The 27,925-nt window shown below is 42.4% G+C and overlaps 1 protein-coding gene across 3 annotated transcripts in view; it reads right to left on the reverse strand.

Annotated features, from left to right (window-relative positions):
- The window catches only part of BCAS3 (BCAS3 microtubule associated cell migration factor), a 1,118,574-nt gene that overhangs the window by 77,073 nt on the left and 1,013,576 nt on the right, over positions 1–27,925 (reverse strand). The window lies entirely within an intron of this gene.

Genomic DNA, 27,925 nt, shown 5'->3' on the forward strand with positions numbered 1-27,925 from the left:
GTATGGTTTGAGCCTACGTAAGAACTAGTGTAGCATAACTTGCTGAAAATATGTGATTGGGTAATGCTGACTATGATAGAAAGATGGAAAAACACAGTGCATCCTGCCTGCTATGTAGCCACAGAGAAGTCAGTACCCATGCTGACCCTGCTTGTCCACTGTCCTGTCACTTACAGTGGGGATAAAAGCATCAGAACTGGACCATGGAGTATATAGTCTGTTCTGATCAATCACATTTGCTTTCACAACATGTAGAAGGTCAGAAATGTGTGCATCACTTATCGGGGGAGCAAATTGCACAAGGATGCACTATGGTAATGAGGCAAGCTGGTGGAGGCAAAGTTATGTTCTGGGCAGTGTTCTGCTGGAAAACCTTGGGTTTTGGCATTCATGTAGATGCTACTTTGACATGTACAACTTACCGAAACATTGTTTCAGACCAAGGAGACCCTTTTATGCCAACCGTATTCACTAATGACAGTGGCCTCCTACAGCAAAACAATATGTCTTGCCAGACTACAAAAATTAGGAAAGGTTTGAGAAACATTACAAAAAGTGCAAGGCATTGACTTGACCTATTATTTCCCATAACTCAATCCAATCGAGCATCTGTGGGATGTAGTGGAAAAGCAAGTCTGATCCATGTAGGTCACGCCTCACATAATACAGGACTTCGGGCTCATGTCCACAGGCGGGTTAGATTCCGCATGCGGGAGACTGCAACAGAATATGACCCTGCCCGTGGCCGAGGACAGCGCTCACCTATCCGGGTATTCTTTTTTCTTTACTGCAGATGTTTGCGGAAGTGTCGGCTGGCGAACATGCGCATTAGAGGGGTTTTTTTCAAACTCTTGCTTTCCCGCGGAAACCACGTCCTGTCCACAATATCAATTGCGGAAAGGCCGCAGATCTGACGGCTTTCATTGACTTCAATGGAAGCCGTCCGTGTGGGAACCGCAGACAGAAATGGAACATGCTGCGATTTGATTTTCGCACCTAAAGGTCCGCAAATTGAATCGACATGCTTTAATTCAGTTGCAGACGCCCATGTTTACCTATGGGCGGCTTGAACTGCTGATCATCCACGGATTTTGTTTTTTGAATCCACCCGTGGACATTGTGCCCTAAAGGATCTACTGCTAACTAATGGAGTCCATGACTTGACAGGTTTGCTGTTTGGTAGCACATGGGGGATGTACACAATATCACACAGGGGGTTTTAATGTCATGGCTGATCGGTGTGTGTACATGTGTGTGTATACACATATATACATACACAACTTTTTTTTACATGACAGTTTAAGCTTTAGAATAACAGAGTTACACAGGTATTTATAGACTTTAAGATTTATTTTCTAAATATATACTGTTTTTCCTTTTATTCCAAATAACTAACCAGAATAACGTTTGTGATTAGCCGCAAAAGCTATATACAAACCAAAAAGTAGAGACAATAACTATTTTGACCAGTTTAAAAAACTTTAACACATTTATCTACAAGCTGCCTGTTTATAATATATTAATTATGAATTAAATGTAACCGTGTGTCCCAAAACATAAGTTTTTTAATTTTTTTCTGGACAAAATGTTTGTGTTTCTTATAGAGTTTTGGGTGCTGATTCCAAATCTGAGCTCAGATTTTGACTTTCAGTAGAGTATAGAAGTGTACTGTGGATATAATTGCAATGAAATATACTTTATAAATGTCCTTATAAACAGTAAATCCTGAATTGGGTAACATATAAGCATGACATAGAGCTCCTGCACACGGGCAGAAATTCAGCGGTGGGATTTCCTGCAGAATTTACGCCCGTGCCCGCTGCCATAGGATTGCATTAGATAATGCAATCCTATGAAGACACCTACGTTTTGACCGCATGAAAACTCGCGCAGTAAACAAATCATGGCATGTCCTATTTCTGTGCAAGGCCCGCACAGAAACATCACGGCTGACACGCTAGCTCTGCTCTGCACATGTGCCGGGTGGGCGACAGCCGGTACATAGCAGAGCAGAGAAGACACTGGGAGGAGGTGAGCCGCGATGGTCACTGCAGGGGCACGGCTCACAACCCGCTGAGAGAATTCTCGCAGCGGGATCCGACAGGCAGTCTGCAGGAGGCCATAAGATCATCAGGTAGTAGACGTATAATAACAAACAACTTCCATAAATGGCATTAAAATATGGCAAGTTAGATGCAATGTTTATTGTTTATGCATATTCTTGAATGCCATCAAAGCAGATTTTTCTTTTCTTGTTAAGCATTCATTGAATCTATTATCATATTTCAGTTCTCTGATCTGTGGACCCACGAAAACACCCTCTTTTATCTTTGCTTCTGAAAGATGGGTAAATTTGGGTTTAAGATAGGCAAATCATCTGCCATTTTTATCCATTGCCTTAACAAACTGTTTAATAAGGCCAAATTTAAAATGTAATGCAGGAAGTTGGATGTCTTTAAAGGACACAAGATTTTCCCGCTGAACATTCTTTCCTCCAACTCTCGAAATTCTGGTTCACCAGTTCTTCCTTAGGCCGATGCGCCCGTGTGACTGAGCCCTTACTGCAGGAAGAAGACGGACGTCTTTCAGGACGGACAACTCTCCGCAGCGCAGAAGAAAGAACACATGACGGGCAATGAAGCCGGTCACATGTTCTTTCCTCCGGCGCTGCAGAGAGACGTTCGTCCTGAAGTGCGGCCGTCTCCCTCCTGCAGTAGCACGGGTGCTAATGCGCCCGTGTGACTAAGCCCATATGTAGTAAGCTTGCCTGTCATGGCTTTCCCACTCACACAGAAAACAGGAATACTTTGTGAACCCCAATGTGACAGCAATGACCTTCAGTTTCCACAGATCTTCCACTTATGTTCAGAGTATTTAATTGTGCTAAGCACATGCTGCAGCATTTCAAAGGAATCCTGTGCAAGACTGGCATAACCGTCTGGAATAAAACACAGCACACTGCTGTTGTGAATCAAAATGTTAGGGTCCCATCATAAGTGAAGAAATGCACAACATTCTCTGTGTCTATAAACTGTTGCAATTATTTCAGTTTGAAGAAGACTCCAGCCCAGAAGTTTCACCTTCCTTTTACTTAGGCCTAAATCACAGACTAAATCATTGAAACCTGCCTGTGTTCAAAAGTGTAGAGCTGAATATTCTGTAGGTTTAAATGTAAAATCATTTTTTTCACTGCATGATGGAAATTCATTCTCTTCCTGAATTGTCCTATCATCATCATCGTCTTCTAGTTCTTCACTTAAAGGTTGTAAGGGGACAGCCCTCACTGTAGAAAGCAAGTTGCAATACACAATGTGACTTTAGGATTGTCTGTTTGTAAAGCCCTTGACATTTGTTAGATAGAAGTAACAGTCCTTTTGTTCCCTCCATATCATGGGTACCCCAAATGACATTGATGTACCGGTACCTTTTCACCAGTTTATTAATTTCATATAACAAGTGGAACAACAGAAATTTAGGGTCCAAGTTTTGTCCTGATCTCCAATTTCACATCCAAGCCAATGCTTGTAAGCCTTCCGAATTACAGACATATGTCTCTCAAATGTTAACTAACCACATATAGAGCAAAAACTGCCTGGTTTGTTTCAGCATGTGCGAGGTGCCATATTGTTTCACTAGGAAAATATGGGGCCTCATTTATCAAAACTGTCTAACAGTAAAATGGTCTTTGTTTTCTATAGCAACCAGTCAAAGAGCAGCTTTTATTTTATCTCAGCAGTTTCAGAAATAAAAATTGAGTTGTGCTTAGTTGCTATGGGCATTAAAGACCGTTTTACTGTTAGAAAGTTTTGATAAATGAGGCCCATGGTTTTAATGCTCAATATATTGTAACAAAATGGCACCTACTTTCTTATGATGTCTATACTTTCATTATCTTGTCTGAGAGACAATTTTGGTTTCCGTATTTGGATTTAGCACCCTGAATATAGGTAAGAATACAGATTTTTACTAAAGAAAATATCCCCTTGTAACACTGTGTTATATACCAAATCATTCTTTACAGTACAACACCAAGACAAATATTAACATGAATTCCATAAATGGCTGAACTGCTTCCATTCAGTGCAAAAGACTGACACCAGCAAGAACTAGTGTTCCAAATGTTTCAATCCCCCACCACCAATGAAGACACAGGCATGGGCGTAACTATAGAGGATGCAGGGGATGCAGTTACACCTGGGCCCAGGAGCCTGAGGAGGCCCATAAGGCCTCTCTTCTCCATATAGGGAACCCAGCACTATGAGTAAAGCATTATAGCTTCAAGTTATGCCTCTGGACACAGGTAATCAATACTTAAGTCACATTTACAACTCTTAACAGACAAGTCAGGGTCTTTTTTTCACTCCCATATATGTTTAGAATGGAGTCACTTGTTTGGAACCTATCATATCCCCAGCACTATAAAATAAGTTATAACAGGGAGCCGAATGATGTATTTTTTAAACTCACCCGCTCCCTGGATCCAGCCATCTCCTCCTCTGAAGTCCTGATGGCATGCTTGTTCTAATGAAGCTACTTTACCCATCATATCATGAAGAACATGGAAATCAGCAAGCGGTAGCATATCTATTGTTACTAAAGCAAGGAGATCATATAAGGTAACCTGAAGTATAATAAATCTACCCTCAGGATCAATGTACACCTGCTTGGTACTATTGTATCTTGTCACCACCGGAAGTGTGGGTGGCGACAAGATACAGGCTGCTTGACAGCCCGTTCACACCCCCAGGAGCTGATTGGTTGGGATGTCTGCTACAGCTGGCCAGCGGGTGGATTGTCCTGCTGGCACAATCGCCACCTGTACAATCCCCTGGGGGTCACACAGTAGCTATGGGGCCAGGCTGACCCCCGGAAACCCAGTGGACCTGCAGAGTCAGCGTCTGGGGACGGAGTTGTCATCGGCCACAGTGCCTCGGGGGCCGCCTTCTCTTACTGGAGCGTTGGAGTAAGGAGCAGCAGCAGTGGCAGGATAAGCCTTCTCACACACCAGCGGCGGGGGCTGGAGCAGCAGCGGCATGGAAAGCTTTCTGCCACAGCAGCGGTGGGCTCCAGAGCGGCAGTGTAGTCAGTGGCGGGGTAACGCTGAACTGCTGATGAGAACGAAGGCAGCAGCAGGGGAACGCTTGTGTGACAGAAGCGGCGGGGCTGCCGGCGGCGACATTGCAGGTAGAGGAGGAAGGCTGCAGGGGAGTTGAGCTTACACCGGCCCAAAGCTCCTAGCAGCATGGGTAATTACTTATGGCTGGGATGGAAGGTTAGGGTTAGGGGTCGTTTCAGTGTTAGGGTTACATTATTAGCTATAAATAATTCCATGTAAGAGTGGGGCCGTTGTGACATGGAAGGATTTACAGCTTATAATTTAACCCTAACACTGCAACGACCCCTAACCCTAACACCATATCCCAGCCATAAGTAAATCTCCAAGCTGCTAGGACCTTTTAGGTCTGGGTGTACAGTGGGCGGATACAGCCCATCACTAGGACTCCACCCATTCTGCTGGTCATGACAAGATACAATAGTACCCACCTGCTTGAAGGTAAATTGGGCTGTTTTGGCCAGTAGAATAGCATAATAAGAATAAGTGGCTTTGTAGCCATAGTCAACAAAAGCATGTTTAAGTGGCAGTACCTTAGAGCTTTGCCAATGTATTTCTTGTAGAAATAAGATGTTGGGGAATATATAATGCCATATTACATACAGTCAAACCTCTAGTTTCGTTGGTAATCTGTTCGAAAGCAATTGGCTAAACGTTAAACCAATGAAACCTGAGGCAATTATTTCCATATGAATCAATGTAAATCCAATTAATTCATTCAAGACAATCCAAAAAACACACCAAACCACCTTTTTGTGCAGCATTTAGCGCTGCTTTTTCAGCATAGCGCTGAACGCTGTACAATGCTCCCATTGATTTCAATGGGGCTGTTCACACAAGCTTTTTCGGCCCTGCGTCGACTATTGAAATAAATGGGCAGCGGCTTCAGTGCTGCTGAAAATGTGACACAACTTTGTACAGCGTTTTTGGCAGTGCTAAACGCCATAGCTACACTACCTGAGACAAAAGAAAAATCAATACTCACCTTGCAGGTGCTGTCGGTTTCCAGGGGGCAGCTGTCTGGACCTCATGCAGGCTGCTGGGCACTTGTTAAGCTGACAGAGTATCTTGCTAGGGACGGGAATTGAAATCCCCCGACTCCAGCAAGAGATTGCTCTGATTGGCTGAGTCAGCTGAGTGACAGTCCACTCAGCCAATCACAGCCAGCTCTGGATGCTCCAATTACAGCCATTCATCCATGAATGGCTGTGATTGGAGCAATCCATGAATGGCTATGTGGTTATGTGGGCCGGCGACGCAGGCAAAACTAGAAGCAGCCAGCGAAAGTAGAGAAAAAATTCTGCCTGGAAAAATCGACAAAACTGGAAACCGGCGAAAGAAGAAGGCAACGAAAGTAGAGGTATGACTGTACATCTATCATCATAGATTTTTATGAACAGTTGCTATCATAAATTTATACCATTAAAACTGTCATTAGGGCAATAGCAGCCTATACAAAGCATGTGTCCCATTTGTGGCAAAGAGTATCTATTACAATGCTGAAAACAGACATTAAAGTGAGAAAAAATCTAGGCCAGGAATGGAAAACTGTCAGCTTTTATTTTATGCTTTAACAGAACCTCTCAAATAAACATGATCTGCTTTTTAGCTTACTTATTGATGATTTGGCTGATATTCAGAAATCAAGTCTATCTTAAGCTATATGGGTTTGGATGAAACTTAAATATTACTTCTTGTCCTCTGAGCAATATTTACATTACTGGAATGGGGAATAAAGATGTGTAGTCCTAACTATCTAACCCAACTATCAAAGCAATGGATGTGGATTTGCTGTGGGGCTCCCTGTTCCACCCTTGCACCCAACCAATCTAGATCTGATCTGCGCTATGGGCAACCCCAGACCACTGCATTAGAAATAGTCTCAGTTAAGAGACAGCTAACATATTTGGTCAGATTTCCTGTACTGTCGTACCAGGGGCTGTAGACAGGAATACAGTTGTAGAGCAGAGCCATAGTCAGGGTAGGTGGAATACTTTCCCAATGAAGATCAGGCCAAGGATCAAATAATGAGCCAAGGTCAGGATTGGAGAGGTCAGGAAAGCTGGATGGTTCAGGCAAAGATCAAATACCAGGAGATCAGACAGAAACAAACTTGCACCTTCACATGCGCTGATTGCCTACTTAGTCAAGCACCTGTCAGGATTGGTTGGGAACTGTTTACTGTTCTAAAACCATTATAGCCAATGCTATGAATGAAAGAATAACACTTTTTAATATGAGAAAACAAAACTCAAATGAGATGAAATATTATATCATGCCATTTCCATCCCAGTCAAGTGCTAATCATTAAATCTATGGGTGATCTCCACCTGCAGCCAACAACATGGCCAGGTTTTCTTGAGGGTAATATCCATGTATCAGTAGGAATTATTTCAATGAGATAGGCCTATACATGAAAAGTTTTATGCTTTTCATTTGTTCACATGGAAATAAACATTCACGGTTGAGCAATTCAATGTTTATGGAAAGAACTTTCGGTGGGCAGACACATCCTGCATGGCTAATGGCCATGAAATTTCTACGGCCAGCTTTACCTCCAGAGAATCTAGTCATCTTAATAAAGAGAGACCATATGTGTTATTTAAGTCATTTTTATCTTACTTGCGCTAACAATGTTCAGTGGCTGAATCTTACAAACATTTCATTGCTGTAGATTTTCCTTCAATATTAGGGCTATAGATTGGCACATATTGTGAGAAAATGTACAACTTTTACATGTTATTGCCAGTTTTGAAAAGCGTCAAGAAACGGGGGTGTGATCTCCTGCAGGCAGCTAAATTTACTATAATTTACCCCAGAAACTGACAAAAATTACAGCCAAAATGAGCATCAGCTTAGAATTCATAGTGTGGTGCATGGACAACCCAAAATGCACCAAATGTATTAACAGGCTTGTGGCTCTTAGTACATTTGTCACACTTCACCACAGTACAGTCATTGGTAAGTAAATCTTTCCCAATATGTTTATGGAAGAGTATTAATTTATTCTAAAGCTTCCAAAATGTTAAATGTTTCTGCTCTATACCGTATTACAAGAACAGCAGCAAATAATATTTGCGATACAATAAAATTGATCTGCTTTACACTATCCATAAAATATTCCTGTTTGTTTGCGCTATATTCTGACATGTAAATCCACCTCTTCCACCACACCATGATTGTAGAGGCAATAACCTGCACATCACTGATTGGCTATTCAGATTCCCTTTGTCATTCAGGGGCTTAAAATAGTGGTTCCAATCAGAGGCGTAGCTTGAAGCTTCTGGGTCCCAATGCAAAATTTGTAACAGGGCACCTAAATATGTTTTCTTCCTAGTACTGGGCTCCCTATATGGAGAAGAGAGGCATTATGGGCCCCCTGAGGCTCCTGGGCCCGGGTTGCAACCGCATCCTCTGCATCCCCAATACTTATGCTCCTGGTTCCAATGCACATGTGAGAAACACCACTTTAATTTTGTTCCTAACTTTATATGAATATGTCTCTTGAACTGGAAAAAAAATAACCTGCAAATATTTGAAGCTTTTCAATAAACTGTTTTATGTTAATAGGTAAAATAATATATAACTTTCCTTCATTGAAAGTGATAGCATTGGTGCTCTGCTGATTAAACAAACATACTGCTTTCATAGATAATTGAAAATGTTGCATTTACAGAACCTCCTTTTGCCATGCTACAGAAAAAATGTAAATACTAGAGCTTCTCAAAGTTAAAAGTACATGAAACAAGTCTATGTTATCAGCCCCTTTGGTTTTCCCCTTTGATCAGCCGTCAGAAACTATCTACACTTGTACTCAGTGACTGTGCAGCTTCACTGCACACTCTCTGTCAATGACAGGTGGTAATAGAAAGGGTGAGAGACCAAGCCCTGCGGCAGGCGGCCCTTCCTCTGATAACATCCAAAGTACTGGATGATAACTGTTCATAAACACTTGGCCAGCCCGTTACTCTATACATCAGCAAAGAGGTGCAGATAATTCCGACCTGGAATGGCATGAGCAGCACACAAAGCACACCATTCATGGATTTATATGTCCTTTGCCGGTTGTTTCTGGCCCCAGAATTTCATCAGGTTGGTTCAGTCGCTTTACAACAGACCAAATTCCAGGCACTAGAGAAGTTTCAACACCAGAGAACCTTGGATCTTGTGTGACATCTGCTCTTGAACTTCAAGACACCCCATCTGAACTTGCTCTAAACAGTTTTGAAACTTTATGCCTTTTCAAATCTTTCCGGCTTTACCTCACTTCTAATTTAAATCTAACTTTATAATGATTTCCAAATCACAACTTCCAGGTGACATTAGTATACATTGTAACACTTAAAACAAAATCCACTTTTCAGAAAAACAAAAACAAACCCTAAAAAGCCATCTACGATATTTTGCATCATTGCAGTCATGCACATAACTCTTAACACCTCCCTGGATAAATATTGGTGTAAATAACGAGACGACCTGTAGTAACTCTGACAAGTTTCTCACATTCCTTGACAGTAAATGAAAAGATTGATGAAAGATCCATTCTTGACTTGTGTTATTCTGAAGGCAGATAAAGAAACTAAACTATTTTGTCTCTTGCAAGTAGACCTTTGAATAACAAAGAACATGTTTTTGAAGTTTTGCCAAATGAGGATTCTCTGCATGTGTGAATAGACTCTATGAAGGGTCAGTCACTTGTTCCTGGGATACTTGAGTAAGAACAGAAGATACAAATAAAAGTGTTACCAGCAAATTCAAGATCTAAAAACTGATTTTTTTTTTGCATCAACGTGTGAGGCACAAATGTTAATATACGTGTGGGTTCCAGGGTTTACATAGAGTGAAGATTTTCTTGCTGGAGATTTACAAGGCCTTCTTGAAACTTTTGTTTTATCTCATGCTCTCTTTCTACTCCCTTCTGTGGTTTGACTAGATTTCAGGCAATAATTGTCTGAATATGATCAGCGTAAAACACATTTTATCATTCTGATGAAGGCTACAAGCATAGTCTGTTTCAGCCAACTGATCAAAAAGCAGCAAAATTTAAAACCAGTTAACAGTAAAGTGATTTTTTTACCACTTCTAATGATGCTTTCTTGTTGCCTACTATATCACCATGAGTAATTGTGTGTTGTGTTGTCAGCACTCAATTGTTTTGCTACTACCATAACAACCCAAAGAGAAAACCTTAAAGACCCAAGCTAAAGGGTGGGTGAAATTAAGTACAGTACAGGAAACGGCCTTTAAGGGTCTGGAGAGCAGGCAGTCTGCTAACTAATCAGAAACAAAACAGCTATATGGGAGTGTCTCGAGGAAAGAAAGCCTCTAGACATATTGATCTATGGAGCTAGCCCCTGGGAGAGGTCCTCGGGGGAGGTCCCTGGAAGAGAGGACCTGGAAAAGAAGACCTGAGACAATGAGCTCTTTCCGTCTGAACAGCCATGAAGCTGACAGGGGTGGACAGCACCATAGTTGACACCCGGTAAGGCTATGTTTTGATGGAGATTATGTTAAGGCGTTAGGCCTTATGTAGAGAGGGAAATTCTGTTATTTAGCAGCCAGATAGCCAGCTACTCTGCCAGAATTGCTGTTTTTGTTTTTATTGCCTCGAAAAAATGAAATAAAAAGCAATCAATTGCATGGACCCCACAATAAAAACTACAACCTGCAAAACAACCATCAACAGAAAAATAAAGTTACTCCCAGAACATGGCAAAACAAACATCATTTATATTTGCAAAAAGTACTTCAAAATTAGTGAAACACAAAAAAACTATATTAACTTGGTATTAGCATAATCATATTGCTCCACAGAATAGAGTAATATGTCATTTACACCACACACTAAACACTATTAAAAAAACTATTGCAGAATTTCTGTTTTCTTACCACCCTTTCTTCCAAAATACAATTTTTTACAATATATTACATTTACCCCCAAATCGTGACATTAAAAAATATTGGCCAACCTGCAAAGAACACACACTCATACAACTATGTTGATGGAAAAACAAAAGGTTATGATTTTCAGTGAGGAAGAAAAAAACTGCTATATCAAAATGGCCCAAACTGTCTGTAGCTATAACAGCCTTCACAAATTTACTGTAAATAAGGATTAAGAGAGAATTTTTAATTTTTGGAGGGAAGTATTGTATACTGTAACTGGAGATACACTTTCCACTCCCATCCAGACATAGCACATTCATATTTAGAATAACATTTAGACTGCTATTGTCCACGGACTTGTGCATGCTGATATATGGACCAAATTTTCTTAGCATTTGCCCCAAAATAAAATATGCAAACTGATTGCTTATACTATGTATATATATGAATATGGGAAGCTTACTGGAAGCATATATATATATATATATATATATATATATATATATATGAAAGGAAACTTACTGGAATGAGCATTGCAACAAAATAGAAGACACAAACAAACAAGGTCAGACCTGTGAGATGTTTGACCAGGTGAAGCGGGCACCTTTTGCACCTTGGAATGCATCAACCATCAACGATCAGAATGGTAAAGCACTATTGAATAGTACCCAAATTAAACAACAGTGGCAAGAGTACACAGCAGAATTATATGCGGATAATCAACCGCACCAATCAGCCAGCAAGGAATATTAAACCAATACCAACTCCACTGCTAACAACCCTTTTTAGACAGATCTGGAAGACCACACAATGGCCAAAGGACTGGACAAGATCAGTCTTTCTCTCAATTCACAAAAAGGTGATGTACAAGAGTGTGGACCACCGCTCTTATAACACATGCAAGCAAAATTCTGCTAAACATCATTCAAAAGCGTATGGCCTCCTTCATTGAAGCGGAACTCCCTGATGTTCAAGATGGGAAGATGGGTTCTGCAGAGGGTCATGGTGAAGACGTGTGAACACCAAAATGACATATTCCTGTGCCTCATCGACTACAACAAAGCTTTTGACTGTGTTGAACATGACAAGCTGTGGAAATGCCTAAAGCAAATGGGAATATCAGAGCATCTGGAAGAATTGACAAGATCACTTTATGAAAACCAAGAAGCCACAGTCAAGACTGCCTTTGGTAACACTGACTGGTTTGAAATCAGGAAAGGTGTCTGACAAGGCTGCATGCTATCCCTAGCCCTGTTGCAACTTGTATGCCAAAATGATCATAAGGCGATGCAATCTGGATGAATCCCCAATTGGAGTGAAAATTGGTGGAAGAAACATAAATAGAGATGAGCGAACCTACTCGTTTTGAGTAATTACTCGATCGAGCACCGCGATTTTCGAGTACTTCTGTACTCGGGTGAAAAGATTTGGGGGGCGCCGGGGGGCGGGGGGAGGCGTGGCAGAGCGGGGGGTAGCAGCGCAGAACAGGGGGGAGCTCTCTCTCTCTCCCTCTCCCCCCCACTCACCCCCACTCACCCACGGCGCCCCCCGAATCTTTTCGCCCGAGTACGGAAGTACTCGAAAATCGCGGTGCTCGGGCGGAAAAGGGGCGTGGCCGAGTAGGTTTGCTCATCTCTAAACATAAACAATCTTCAATATGCTGACGACACAACTCTACTTGCTAAAAATGAAAAGGACCTTGAATGCCTCATTCGAAGAGACAAAGAAGAAGGCAAACACATGGGACTGTATCTTCATATTAAGAAAACAAAGCTGCTGACAACAGCAAGCAATGTTGTACCACACAACAATTGACAATGAAGAAATTGAATCAGTCCAAGATTTCACTTTCCTTGGAACCAAGATCGACCGCAGTGGCAAATCCGGGCCTGAAATCAAATGAAGAATCAGCCTTAACCGTAGTGCAATGCAAGGAATGGCGAACATATGGAAGAGCAAAGACATCAGCATTACAACAAAGATCAAAATAATCAGTGCAATCATTTTCCCAATAACTACATATGCATGTGAAAGCTGGACACTCAAGAAAGCAGATAGTAGAAGAATGGATGCCTTTGAGCTGTAGCGCTGGCGGCGTATGCTGTGCATACTATGGACAGAGATGGTCACACATAAGGCGATCCTAGAGAGTGTAAGACCAAAAGTATCACTAGAAAGCAAAATCACCAAACAACGGCTTTCATACTTTGCTCATGTCATACGAGCTAATTGTCTGGAAACACCATTAATGCTCGCACAATCCGTGGGTCCAGAAGAAGAGGACGCCAAAAACATGTTGGCTAGACACAATGAAGGATGACACAAACATGACTGGAAAATCTGAAGTATTCACTGATTTGGACTAAAAATTAATTTTTAAAAATTATTTTAAAACCACACATATAGAAACTCAACAAATAAACATCTAATGAAAATAATCCCTACAAAGGAATGAAGTAGATAGAATAAGATGTAGCAAGGATTTCCAAAGACACAGGAAAGATAATAAAGTCTCCCCTTTCTACACTAAATTTCTGAAGGGAGGAGTTATTGTGTCATGTGTCTAAGAGACTCTCATAAATGGTAATCTAACGAAACCAGCAATTATCCCCAAAATTTGGGAAACGTTGACCAAGCTATAGTGCTACTACTCGTTTCCCCAATGATACTGGAGAGACAAGTAAAGAATTTATATTCAGCCCAATTCTTGTTTAGTCCAGGGGCTAAAATCAGGAAATACACAAAATTTCTCTTGGACTGTTCCTGTTCGGTAAATTGGAAAATCTGAAGTAAGTGTCCAAAGACAGGGAAGCATGATGTATGCTGATCCACAAGGTGACAGAAAGTCGGCAACGACTGAACGGATAAATCATATATATATGATTATATATATATATGCATACTGTATTTGCAGTAAGTGTGTGCATATATATATATACTGTATTTGCAGTAAGTGTGTGCATATATATATACTGTATTTGCAGTGAGTGTGTGCATATATATATATATGTGTGTGTACACCTACAAAAGCAAAAGTTATAATATCTGGTTAACAAAGACCTAGAAATATCAGTAATCTTTATTACATTTACTACATATGTGCCCATCTACTAATACAGCATATAGAGTCATGTCTACCCATTGCCTTCATTACCACTGGTAAATTGCTTGCAAATGTGCGCGCACACATTACAAAGTAGAGCTTCACTTACAAAAATATTAATATTGCTACTGTGTACAATAAGTTTTCGGGAAAATATAATCTGCATATTTCCGTATCAGCAAGGTGGATGAGATATAAGATAATGCTGTATATAAAATCCACAGCATAAGCTATCACATACACAAAATGCTGTTAAACTCAAGTATGTATTCTCTCCATTTGCAGTGTTATGGGTTTAGTGCTCCTTTAAATACCCCTAGTGAGATGAATTCTTTAAATAATTATTAAAGGGACTCAATTTCCCAATAGATCATGTACTACACTATCTCTTGGCAAATAATTTTATTACATATAAAAATATGGCAGCTACAAGATTGTCCGTTGAAACTTTCTTAGTTGTGAACACATTTTTTCCTTAACGCACAGGTCAGACATGCAAGTGGCAGTCAGCCTCAATTGATAGTACGTAAAAGGAATCCCTTAGCACTTGACACCAAACATCTTAGAACGCATGTTTGAATTATTGTTCCATGTTTAGCCCCAAACTCCTGATTTGTCAATGGCCAGCTCATTCCAGCTCTTTTGAGAAGAAAAACTATGACAAAATGGCTTAGCCAGGTATTAAATTATTTTGCACTTCTAAAAGTATGAAGGAATGCCCAGAAGTGAATGGCAAAAAGAATAATGTTAGGTAAATCAGTGCAGAGATTAAAGGGATTACCAAATCTTTGACAGAGTGCAGACTCACAAGGGTGTGTTTACTGACAAACTGCTGAAACCTTCCTGACAGCTACAAAATTGGCTCATGATACTAAACCTTCATTTCACCTTCCACCTTACAACTGGGGCAAATGATCTTAATGTTTTCTGAAGGCTAAAAATATATGTTCTACGACACTGCTGACATGAAATGTAAACATAATCAAAATGGTATAAACGTACATTCACATAGATTCGTATTTGTAGCGCAATATTTGGCAAGAGTTAACACTATACTGTAAGTATAAGTCATTCTGGTAAACGTTATCAGCTATTTTTTTTTGTTACCAACATATTTTTTGTGATCTTTTAGAAACATTTTTACATTATATCATGCTTAGAAAGCTAAACAGTAGATTTAACTAACTCTTTAATGATTTTTTTGATCATAGCAGTGCAATGGGATTTTTTTTTGTTGCTCAGATTTCTTTTTAATGGTAAGGGTTCATGTCTATAGGTGCTTTTTCCTAATCAGATAAATGTTATAATGGGAAAACAAAAAAGGGAATTTAATGGCATTTTTCCCAAGCTAGCTACACATATTAGATAGTTTTAGGACTGTCAAGGCAGCGGGTGTGGATTCACTGTGTCACAAAACCTCTGTTTAGCTTAGAGCTAGATCTGGGGACAGCACCTGGGGGCCCTTTAACTCAACCAATTGGGATCAGGTCTTCTCTGCAGAGAGCCAAAGAACATTAACCTAGAAATAGTCTCAGTGAGGGAGCTGAAGCAAACTTGTTAGGGTTACATTAACAGGGTATTAATAGAGGAGTAAACAGAGATGTGGTCCTAGAACAGAACTGAGGTCAGGACAGGTGGAATACTTGTGTAACAGTAAATCATGCCAAAAATCAGGGCAGGCAGCAGTTACCATAAGCATGGTCAGTAAACAAGCTGAGGTCAGGAGTGGAGAAGATTGGAAACCTGGGTAAAACAGACATAGATCAAAAACCAGGAGAACTGTCAAAACAATATCACACCTTTTCACAGTATAGAGACTATTTGCTCAGGCACCAAGATCCAGTGGTGGCGGGTGTCTTAAATAGACAGGAGACTGTCCGGATTGGCTGGGATAAGAACAACAGGTGCGTGCTGGCACTTTAAGAGGCGGCGCATATGCACTCATGCATCCTAAGCGAAGCAATGGCAGATGGCCTGTGACACAAGGAGATACTGTGTCTGTCACAGATGACAGCAGCGGGGGATCAGGAGCCCCAACTACTGGTGAGAGTAGGTGATGCAAGTCAGCGCCCCGACACATAACAAGGATGACAGCTATCAGCCACAAATGCTCCTTTATCATGTGCTGTACTTATTCCCAGATGTCTTTTTGGCAAGCATTAAAGTATATTGTTGGCAGATCCTGCCCGATCTATTGTCAAAATGCTAATGTCCATGGCCGTTTTACTTTTCCTTCTGGTTCTGTAGTCTATATTATAGTCTATTTACATCCAGCTCTCCATTAACAATATCACAGTTTTCTGAGATAATACTGTATTCTCTGTAAATCTCTGCTTGCTCAGTATCTGTACAGGGATTACTCCCTGTACAGTCCTGCTACCAGGCTTACCGAAAGGCATACAGCATTCCTATAGTAGCTTAATGTCTATTACTAGCTATAGGTTAGGATTATACCAAGATTTTTATAGCTGCATGAGGCAACGAATGTTGGGATTCAGTCACCCAATATCTCCCTCTTATTCGCTTTCATTTCCCTATGTGAGGAGAATCAGCCATATTAGAGAAGAACTAAAACCATGAACATAACATGTGGCTTAATATCTATCCTTTGTCTTTAAACTACTATAGAAATCCAAACTGTATAAGCTCAACCAGAACAGGTGTCGATATGGATAAGTATACCCCTTGTACACTATAAGTAAATTTGTACAATTTATAGTGAAAAAATAATTAGGATAGTAATGAAAATGGTTGATGATGACGTTTGTGGTATAAAACTCTATTTCTGTTCAAGAATTCTCCCCATTCTCTTTGGGACATTTCCTAATTGCTATACAGCGGTAACCTGAAACACAGTAACAGAGTAATAAGCAAGGGAAGGTTTGTAACAAACAAGGAATTCTCCTAAACTAACATTGTTGTTTATGTTCCCTTCCAATCAGCTTGGCAGCTTCCTCTATGACCAGTGCAGCGTTCAAGCTATATATGACTTTACAGTATGATGCAAATCAATCAACTATTTCATTACCTGACATTTGTTTGAACACAATCACCATGTTTAGCATCGCATTTCTCTGCTAATTATCAGATGTACACACATATGTTTCCAGACCAGTAATCCCACAGCAAATGATGACTTATACTGGCACCAATCTTGGGCTCTCACCTCTCACTGTTCTGGCATAGTTCTACTTAAATATCTCAAGGCTCATTTCATCTTAGGTCAAGGGGCATAAACATTTGTGGTTATAAGTCAAAAGGAAAGTAAATTGATCTTACATTTGACAAACAATTAAGTAGAAAGCGTGACTTTTGTTGTGGCACCTTGAACGTACCTTTAACAACTCTAGCTGCATACACTATTGCTGAACTCGAGTATATGACAAAATTTATAACCACACGCTGACTGATGGAGAGCTGAGAAGTGTGGCGCCTGAGCTCCGTCTTCCCCACGGCATCTAAACCCTCAAAAAGGCATCAAGCCACCAGAAAACCTCCTGAAACAAGAACATGGGAAAGAGGAGAGGAGGCACCAACACCAGCAGGTCCAGAGAAGAGGACTCCGGTCCGCTGGACCGCTACGTGACCACCGGCGGCGACCGCCATATACAGGGAAAAGAAGGCGCGAAACCGCCCGACGCGGCGGGAGCCGCAGAGGAGAGGGGGAGAAGACGCCAATCAGAAGCCCCAGCAAACCCGGACGCAAGAAAAGGCTCACCACACAATCCGGGGAGCCTCGCGATACCGTCGCCTGCAGCGGACCAGCCGGAAGGGAGAAGCGCAGCCAGGATGGCTCCGGGAGATGGCTCCGGGAGACGGCGCGCGAACGCGCCAAACAGCAGAGCAGCAAATGAGCCCCAGTACTGCCTCGGCGGCGATCCCAGACCTCCGCCCGCACCCAGAATACTTCTTACCGGCAGTGGAGAAGAGCCGGGCGCCGGCGCCGAAGCCGCGGGAAAGGAAGGTCGCGCCGGAAGTCAGGGCCCGGCCGCCATCTTCCCTAACTGCCGAACCGGAAGTGCGGGTACACAGGAGCCCGCTGATGCAGGGAGACGTGCCGGGACCTCTGGAGACGCAGGGGGCAATGGGACAACACACAGGTACAGGGGAGGGAATGCATATCAATCCCCCTAACGCCAGAAAGGCTGCCCCAAGACTCCCTAGCACAAGATGGGGGGCGGAGGAAAGAGAGGGGGCAAACAGTAGATCACCCCCACCCCAAGACTACGCAGATGAAGGGGAAGAGGAGTGGGCAACTACACCCGGACCCTCACCTATGCCCCCTGAAAGGGGAGAGAGCAAGGGGTACATGACCCCCTCACCTACTAAGCAAAGACCCCCGAGGCAGACAGACTCCCCACCTGAGGACCCCGCAGAAGGCGACAGAATGGGCAGTAGCCCACCGCAACCAAACGCAATCAACAAGGAAAGCGAAACAAGCAAATATGCTAATCACACATCTACCATCAAATACCCGCAAGGCCCACAAAGACCAGATAAGCAAGCTCCAAATACAAACCAAGGTCAGACAGACAAGAGAAACCCCAAACAAACTAACGCGAATACTACAGATGAATGGGATTGGAAGGAACACCTGAGATCGATCCCGACCAAGGAAGATCTCGATAATCACTTTGCTCAATTTGCCTCCTCGCAAAAATCCGCGCTAGAATCCTTACAGAAAGAAATTCAGCAAATGGGACATCGTCTTCAAGAAAAAGAAGAAACACAAGACCTCATGCTTCAACATATAAACGAACACCATGACATACTAAGCGAACACGCTAACCAAATCGCAGAATTAGCTACCCAGATAGATGATATCGAGAATCGCCATAGGCGAAACAACATTAGGATCCGGGGCCTAAGCAAAGATATCGAAAATAAACACCTAGAAACCTGGGCGATCAAGTGTTTCGGAGAACTCCTTAGCAGACCCCCAAACGACATAATAGAAATTGACAGGATCCACAGGGCCCTAGGTCCTAGACCTGCAGACCCAGAAAAACCGAGAGATGTGGTATGCAGGATCCACTTTTTCAAAGAGAAGGAGGAGATACTACGCCAGATTAGAAACAAAGGGCCGATCAAATTCCGCGACAGGAACTTGCTGATCCTACCAGACCTCTCCAGGAAAACACTTCAGCAACGCCGAGCCCTCAGACCACTACTATCAATGCTAAAAGATAGAGAAATTCCCTATCGTTGGGGATATCCATTCCAATTGGTGGCGGGAAGAGGGAGCGAGACGGCCATCTTCAGAACTCTTGGAGACCTCCCTAAATTTCTTACCATTCTCAAATTACCGATGGTCTCACTACCAGACTGGCAGAAAACGAGCTGCCCCACAATCGCCCCGCCCAGGGGACAGTGGCAAACTGTGGACACTACCCGAAGAAAACCAACTGCCATTGACAGAGAGCTCCCAACAAGGGCCCACACCCCATGAAAACTGAACACAGCATACTGTGAAACAAGAACGAAGAGAGAAAACAAAGTAGCTCTGGGAAAGCAGCGAAATAGTGAATTTTCAACCAACAATGGACTTCCTCTCACAATAACTAGAAGGGACTCTTGCTTGGATCCAAAGCCCAAGACATTCGAGAAATCTATGTCTGAGCAGATAGACCCACAAGCAGACGTCGTCTTCGTCAAACAGTTGGGTCCGGACATTCTCACAAACCCACAATACGCTGTACACCGGCTCTTCGGGACTGAGTACAGACTCCCTTCCTACAAGGCGGGACTACCCTCTCCTCTCTCTTCTTCACTCTTTTCTCTACACTGCTTCTCTATATGTCTTCTTCTCTCCTCTAGATCCTTAAATGACAAATAGGTTTGGATGCCCTTCACAACGTTCTTCAGCCGTCGTGGGGGGGGTGGACGAGGCCCGGACCTGGAAGCGACCGGACTCAGTCATTCCCCCACTAGGGACCGCAGCCCTGGTTTGCTGCAAAGACGCTAGTCGTCTACTAAGTGTTAGTTTTGTACCGCATGGTACACCTATGATGACAAGATTTCAATATGTTACAAATTGTTGTTTGTCCCCCTTATCCTCTCCCCCCCTCTCACCCTCTTGTTTGACCTCTCCCCCCCCCAACCCAGGTTGAGCTACAGAAGTAAATACCAGTCTACGGCACTCGGTGGTCCTCAGCATGACCTCCCAACATGACAGGATGGGTCGATTAAATGTATGCTCTTTTAATACAAAGGGGCTTAACAGCCCTAATAAGCGCAATCAGGTGCTGTATAGACTCCACAGGAAGCGGGTTTCAATTGCCATGCTTCAAGAAACGCATTTTTCACGCACTGGATTTCCAGACTGCGGGGAAAACAAATTTTACCCCTTATGGTTCCATTCCACGCACCTGGAAAATAAAACCTGTGGAGTCGCCATAGCATTTCACAAATCCATGACACCTGTAATCCTGTCACAAGAAATAGGAGATGATGGGAGATACATATTCCTCAAGGTATCCATTGATAATAAGATCCTCACAATCGCTAACCTATATTTCCCTAATCAAGGACAGGTGGCCTTCGCATCCAGAGCTCTCCGGGGACTAAAGAACTTCGCAGAGGGAACTCAGATCATCCTGGGAGGAGATTTTAACATGTGCATGGACCCCCGATTGGACTCCTCCATGGGACGCTCTGCACTCAATAGAACGGCCATCCGCAGGGTTCAGAAAGCGTTAGTGAGTACGGACCTGATTGACCTGTGGCGCATCATCCATCCGGGTAAGCGTGATTACAGCTTCCACTCTATGGCACACAATTCCTATAGTAGAATTGACTACATATTCATTTCACATAGTCTACTCGACAGGGACCCACAATGTTCCTTAGATGTATTTCTGTGGTCAGACCATTCTCCTGTATTTGCATCCATGGGCCCGGGGGACACAGAAAGAAGCACACCCACATGGCGCCTTAATGATCATTTACTAAAAGACGCGGCCTGCCTAAGCGATGTAAAGCGAACGATAGAGAATTTCAAAATAGATCACGCAACAGACACCACATCTGCCCCGATAAAATGGGAAACCTTGAAATGTATATTAAGGGGGGTGTTCATATCCCATGGAGCAAGAATCAAAAAGGAGCAAACAGCAAAACTCACCCAGCTAATAAAAGACCTCAATATTAAAGAATCTTCAAATAAATCCCAGGCAACTCCCTCCCTACAAACCGAGATATCGGAACTTAGACACAAAATACTAGACATCTTAGACCAGAAAACCCTGGCCAGAAGAGATAAGATTAAGGCCGGTTACTATGAATACGGCGATAAGAGTGGCAGATGGCTGGCCAGATCACTACATCCTAGAATGGCTCAGCCACACATACATTCCATCAATTCCTCAACGGGCAGACGAGTACACTCCCCGCGGGAAATAATGGAAGAATTCCGCCAATTCTACTCCACACTATATAATATTCCCGAAACACGGACTGAATTGGACGGTCGGTGTGGACAGGGAGTGGAGGAGTACCTGGACCGCCATGTCACAAGACACCTCTCTACGGAGGAGGCTCAGGACATGGAAGGAGATATTGGAGAGGAAGAATTTATAAAGACGCTTAAAGGAATTAAACCCGGGAAGAGCCCAGGTCCGGACGGGTTCTCTCCGGGATTCTATAAAACATGTGGGAGTCTGTTCTCCGATGTACTCCTAGGGGCCTTCAACGCAGTGTCTAGGGGTTGCCCCTTTCCTCCACAGGCCCTGCAGGCACATATCATTCTGATTCCTAAGCCAGGAAAAGACCCCTTGGTATGTGGTAACTATCGCCCAATCTCGCTCATCAATTGCGACTTAAAAATTTTCTCCAAAATTATAACAAACAGACTGAGCACCTCAATACCCCGACTTATTCACGGGGACCAGGTCGGGTTTGTCCCAGGGAGGGAGGCCAGGGATAATGCTGCCAAGACCCTGTCCTTGATCGACTGGGCAAGAAGGAGGAAAACGCCACTCTGCTTGCTCTCTGTTGACGCAGAAAAAGCGTTTGACAGGATAAGTTGGAGATTCCTGGAGGCGACTCTTCGGAAGGTCGGAGTGGGACCTAGGGCACTGGCATGGATCATGGCACTATATAGAAGCCCCTCGGCACAGGTCAGGGTCAATGGCAGCCTATCAGCCCCATTTGAGATTAGGAACGGTACGCGACAGGGGTGCCCCCTGTCTCCCACCATATATATACTGGTGATGGAAACCTTAGCTAATGCTATCAGAAGCAACCCCTCGATTAAAGGAGTAAAGGTGGGTAAGGAGGAACACAAAACCTCACTCTTCGCTGACGATCTATTAGTGTATATAGCCGAACCTCGAATAGGCCTCCCAAACATCATGCAAGAATTCACAACCTTTGGTAAACTTAGCAACTATAAAATCAATGCACAGAAGTCGGTGATTCTCAACATCTCAATCCCCAAAAGGGAAACCGACGACCTAGCGGCGGGGTTTCCATTCCTTTGGGAAAACAAGTCATTCAAATACCTAGGGGTTCACATCCCAGCAGATCTAACCCAGATATACGAACTAAACTATAAACCTATCTTATCAACCCTGAAAGGAGACCTGGAGAGATGGTCGGGGGCCCCATTATCATGGTTTGGCAGGATGAATGCGATAAAAATGGACATTCTACCGAGATTATTATATATCTTTCAGACTGCACCGTGTAATCCCCCGGGTATCTTCTTCGACAGGTTACAAAGCCAACTGCTCAAGTTCATATGGAAGGGAGGATCCAAAAGACTTAGCTATAAGAGTCTCACAAAACCTAAAAAAAGGGGGGGGGGATGGGACTCCCGGACTTTCGTGCATACCACAAAGCGACCATAGGTACTTTTGTGCTAGACCTATTCCACCATAGGATAGACAAATTCTGGGTGCAAATAGAAAATGGAAACAACAGCCTTGAGACAAGGGGGGTGTTTTGGATCCCCGGAAATACTAACTGGGAGAAAGCAGATGCTTCCACTATGATGCGCACACTGATAGGGGCATGGAAGGGAGGATGTAAGATCACGGTCCCGGGGCCCCTCACCCCACTCGTCGGGAACCCACACCTTCCGGCAACACTGACGATGCGTAGTCTAAGGTTCACACCGAGGGGAACGGAGGCCAGGGTAGGAGAGGTAGTGGAACCCGGAGGCATACGAAACATGGTGTCCCTGGGAGGAACAGGGGAGGCTCCCCCGGGTTCATGGATGCAGTACTTGCAGGTACGCAACTATCTAAAAAAGATAAAACCCAATCAGGGATGGAACATGAGTTACACTCCTTTCGAGAGACTATGTTGTGCCTCGGAAATTCCCAGACACACAGTTTCACTGCTGTACAATCAACTGCTGGAGGAACGTCTGGGAAATCACCAGCCCAGATGGATAAGAGCTTGGGAGGAGGCCTTGGGAAGGGAGGTCCCCGGGGAGCTCTGGAACAGGGCGTTCCAACTTACGCATAAGATGTCTATCTCTAGCAGGCTCCAAGAGTTAAACTTTAAGATCTTGTCTCGATGGTAATTGACCCCAGAGAGGCTACACACGTTCTTCCCCTCATCCCCGAACGTGTGCTGGCGCTGCCGGGTGGGAGCGGGCTCGATGCTCCACATCTGGTGGGAGTGTCCTGTAGTGAGACCCATATGGCAAGATATGGAGCGGCTGTATGTGGCAGTATGCAGAGAACCACTTACTTTAACACCTGAGGTGGTGCTCCTGTCCATCCCCTCCGGTGACGCTCCATCACTCAAAAAAGGCCTATTAAGATATTTTATAATGGCAACTAGACAGGTGATACCGAGGTTCTGGAAACAGAGCTCAGGTATACCCAGAAGCGCATGGGTGGGGGCGATGGACGAGATCGAACGAATGGAGAGGCTTAGGCTAATGGAGGACGCAAAAGGATACAACCAGTTCTATCGAACGTGGGCCGTTTGGACAGATACCCGAAATACTCAGGGATTCTTGAGATGGTTAAACACAGGCTCATGGGAGTAAGAAAACTGGACTACGTATAGTAGCGAGAACATAATACCTGCAACCTGGTACCCCAGACCCCTATCCCCCCCCCCTCTTCCCCCCCCTTTTTTTTCCCTCTTCTTTCCCTTCTCTTGTGTCCGATATACCCCGCCCCCCGTTGTTTGTATGTATTATAAGTTAGAACAAAGCCAAGGAAACCGGAGGTATAAAGAACTTTATCTGATATGTCAGACAGTAATATTACAGTTTTTCCTTTCTTATTGACAAGTTCAGCCTACATAGTAGTTCCCAGGTTTTATGCGAATATGTAATGGCTTTATAAGTGATGTTAACAAAAAGCAATAAAAATACTTTGATACAAAATTTATAACCACACTATCATATTTGGAAAAAGTTACAAATAATGACATTTAAAAAAACAATAAAAAAGCAGATTTTTTTTACTGACAACATTGATTAAAATCAATGAGATCTGCATCTGCAGTTACCAACACTGCCACTACACAGAGGTCGGAGCTATCTGCTTCTGCTTCCTACAGTGTGATTTGGGGCTGAGGGGAACCCAAGCAGTGGATCACAACCGATCATCTAAAGGTGACCTATTCTGAGGTTAAGTCATCATAGAAATAGCCTGAAAACCCCCTTTAAATATATAACTATTGTTTGGCCATGTGGTGGTTCATTGTATTCAGTCAGGTAATATATTTTTCAAATCTTTAAAAGCTAAGGAATTTGCTCCTCACCAAGTCTATCACTTGGAATCTGAAGACGCTAATCAATAGATTTAATGTTTGCTTTTTCCGTTAATGTCTCTTCATACATAATGCCATGTGGAATTCTTTTGGCGCCATAGAAAGGAACGATATTAATTAAAATGGAATTATTGGACAGGCAATAGATTCACATTAAACATGAAGCTCGAATGCATGTGATCATAGCAACTGCTGGTACCATTACATAAAACCAAATAGGGAAAATAAAAACAATGTCTGGCTGCATGGAAGGAGACAGCACACTGAAAACAATAATAAAAGGAAAATAAATCCTAGCCGTTTGAGCGGGTAATTCTCATTTATCATAGTTTACCAGGTTCCTCATCATAACGGTTAATGGCTACAAGTTTCAGGCTATGTCGTTAAAGCTTGATTAAAACTTAATGTGGAGCAAAACAAAAAAGCCAGATCAATGCAAGGAAGCATAGAAAACAGAGTACTATGTGTAATTACCTTATACGAGTTCTTTGTAACCGACTACAATTAAGATTACAAATCTATTAATGGTATGATCCAAATTATTAAGCATTTTATCCTTTATCATTATTTATTTTTATTCTATAAATTGTTAGCATTTTAATTGTATTAAGAGAGTTTTAGTTTCATGTTTTGTTTAATATTTTGGTAAGATTATACCGTTTAGATGGTTATTTATTAAAGGTGTTATCCAGGAAAAAAATGCAAATCTGTTCAGTATGTTGGAATAAGATAAAATAAGCCACACTCACCTCATCCAACCCTAATGCTCCCATTCAGAGGGTGTTCGAACCTCGCTGCTTCCACTTCTGGCTGCAGCAGCAAAGATGTCCTGACAACAGAATGTGTGACCGCTGCAGTTAATCACTAGCTGAGGTTAGTCAGAGATTGGCTGCAGTGTTCACATGCCCCTCGTATCAGTGATGTCATCACTCGCTTGTTGCAGCTGGGAGTGGAGAGTAGTCAGGAATGGGCACTGGTGGAACAGGAGCAGCAGAGAATGGGGTGAGGCGAGTATGGCTTCTTTTATGTTTTTCCACTACGGTGAGCAGCTTTGCAAAAAAAATTCACAGATGCAGTTTTTCCATCTTTCCTTTATATTTGGCCTTCCTTTTGTATCCACTCTTCTCTTTGGCTTAAGAAAAACATTCAAAAACTGGTTCAAGAACTCTTCAGAGCTCCAGTGTGCTTATTACTCTGCTTTCTAATATTTCATTGACTGTATGAGGAGGAGTTTCCTGCATGAGGTTGCTCTTATAATGCCAATCTTTTTTGTTATAGACCAGGGTGTTTCATGAGGATCCAAAACAGGGATATGTAATCTCCCTATGAACTAGACACCATTAATACACTAGACTTTTTTAACTGTTAAGTCCCCTACGTCCCTGAAGATACTTTTTTGAGGGTTAAATATTATTGTATTAATGGAAATGGTATAATTGATAATAAACTAAACATTTTAAGAAATTAAATTTTTATAAGGCTTTCCCATTGTTATGTTATATATAGAGTCTTTGAGATGAATCTAGATTAGATAGATAGAAGAACCGAATTGGACCAAATCTAGGCTTGAAGGTGTAGGGCTAGAGTGTAAGAGAACTATTCTGCTTCCAATTTGTAAAAAAGAAGGAATTGCTATATCTTGTGTTGAAAAACTTGCAAAAACGAGGATACAGCCCTGATGTCTTCAGCACTGAACAAACTTAAAGGGCTTTTCCTATTACGTAATTGCTTCACATCCACTCTGTGCTTACTTGCTGCCGCTGACCAGGACATGTGACTGCTGCAGCCAACACTTGGCTATAGATGGTCACTGCTGTGACTAGTGATTGGCTGCAGAAGTCACAGGTCCTGGTCAGCAGCAATGGATTGAGTGGTTGCAAAGCAATTTTAAGTAATGGGAAAACCACTTTAAGGAGAATTAGAATGTCAATTGGCAGTGCCCACCTTCAATATTACTTTCTGTGATTGAACAGACACAACCATGTTGTAAAATCCTGTGGAAAGACTCTAAATAAAAAGTGGGTGTCCACTCCAAACTAATGATTATAGGTTTAGAATGAAGTATTCAACAAACACATATACTGTAGATGTGAGATCCACATACAATACCTCTGACCATGTCGTATGTAAACAACTGGAAATTATTACATGTGTTACCCACATCATTCAAGTCTAGGATCTATATTGGCTTCCTTTACTTGTATCACTTAGAGATAGGTAAAGTAAAATATTTTCCTTAAGAAATAAGCAGCAAAAGGCTTCACTAATGTTGAAATAATACTGTGATTATACAGCAGCCCCTTCATGACAGTAGACAAGTAATATGTCAAACCTGACACATTCTGCATATCAGTCATTTTCTTTAAAAAAAAAAGTTTGGAAACTTTTGAAGCCTGAACTTTGTAATCTATGGGAATGTATTTTCATAAATCAGCACAGATAGCTGTTCATATGTCAGATTTATCATGGCTGAATTTCAGATGTGAAACTAGATATACTTCCCACAAAGGCACACAGAGCTTGTCCTTTCACATTGTACCTGACCTCTTACTTTTCACTCTGGGCTTGCATGAAACATGTGACCATGCCTTCTCGGGAATACTGAAAAGACACATATTCTTCCTACATAAATTTGAAAAACGACAAAAGGAGTCTTGGCCTCTAGTAAAAGCCACAAGCTTTTACCCACTTACTGGATAAAATGTGGATCTCTAAACCTACAGCTCTCTATACATGCATAGGAATGTTGGTGGATTATCTTGTATGGTTTTGTTGACAATCTAATGTGTATATGGGCATACATCTCCTACAAACGTTCAATAACATTGATACTACGTGGAAGTTAAATCTATACCCAGCACTAAAGCCTTAGCCAACAGACAGCAAACATATTGACTAGCTGTCGTACAGGAGAAGCAACTACCATGGAAAGGATTTACTTAATTTGTTGTACCGAATGTTAATGTTATTTACATTTAGGGCTCATGTACATGACCGTGTTTTCCGCATGTATTACATGTGCGTTGCACGGACCCGTGCTACACAGTGCATGGAGTCAATGAATGCCAGTGAGCTTTCATTTGGCC

Source organism: Eleutherodactylus coqui, chromosome 1 (assembly GCF_035609145.1).
Source record: "Eleutherodactylus coqui strain aEleCoq1 chromosome 1, aEleCoq1.hap1, whole genome shotgun sequence".
Classification (NCBI taxonomy): Eukaryota; Metazoa; Chordata; class Amphibia; order Anura; family Eleutherodactylidae; genus Eleutherodactylus; species Eleutherodactylus coqui.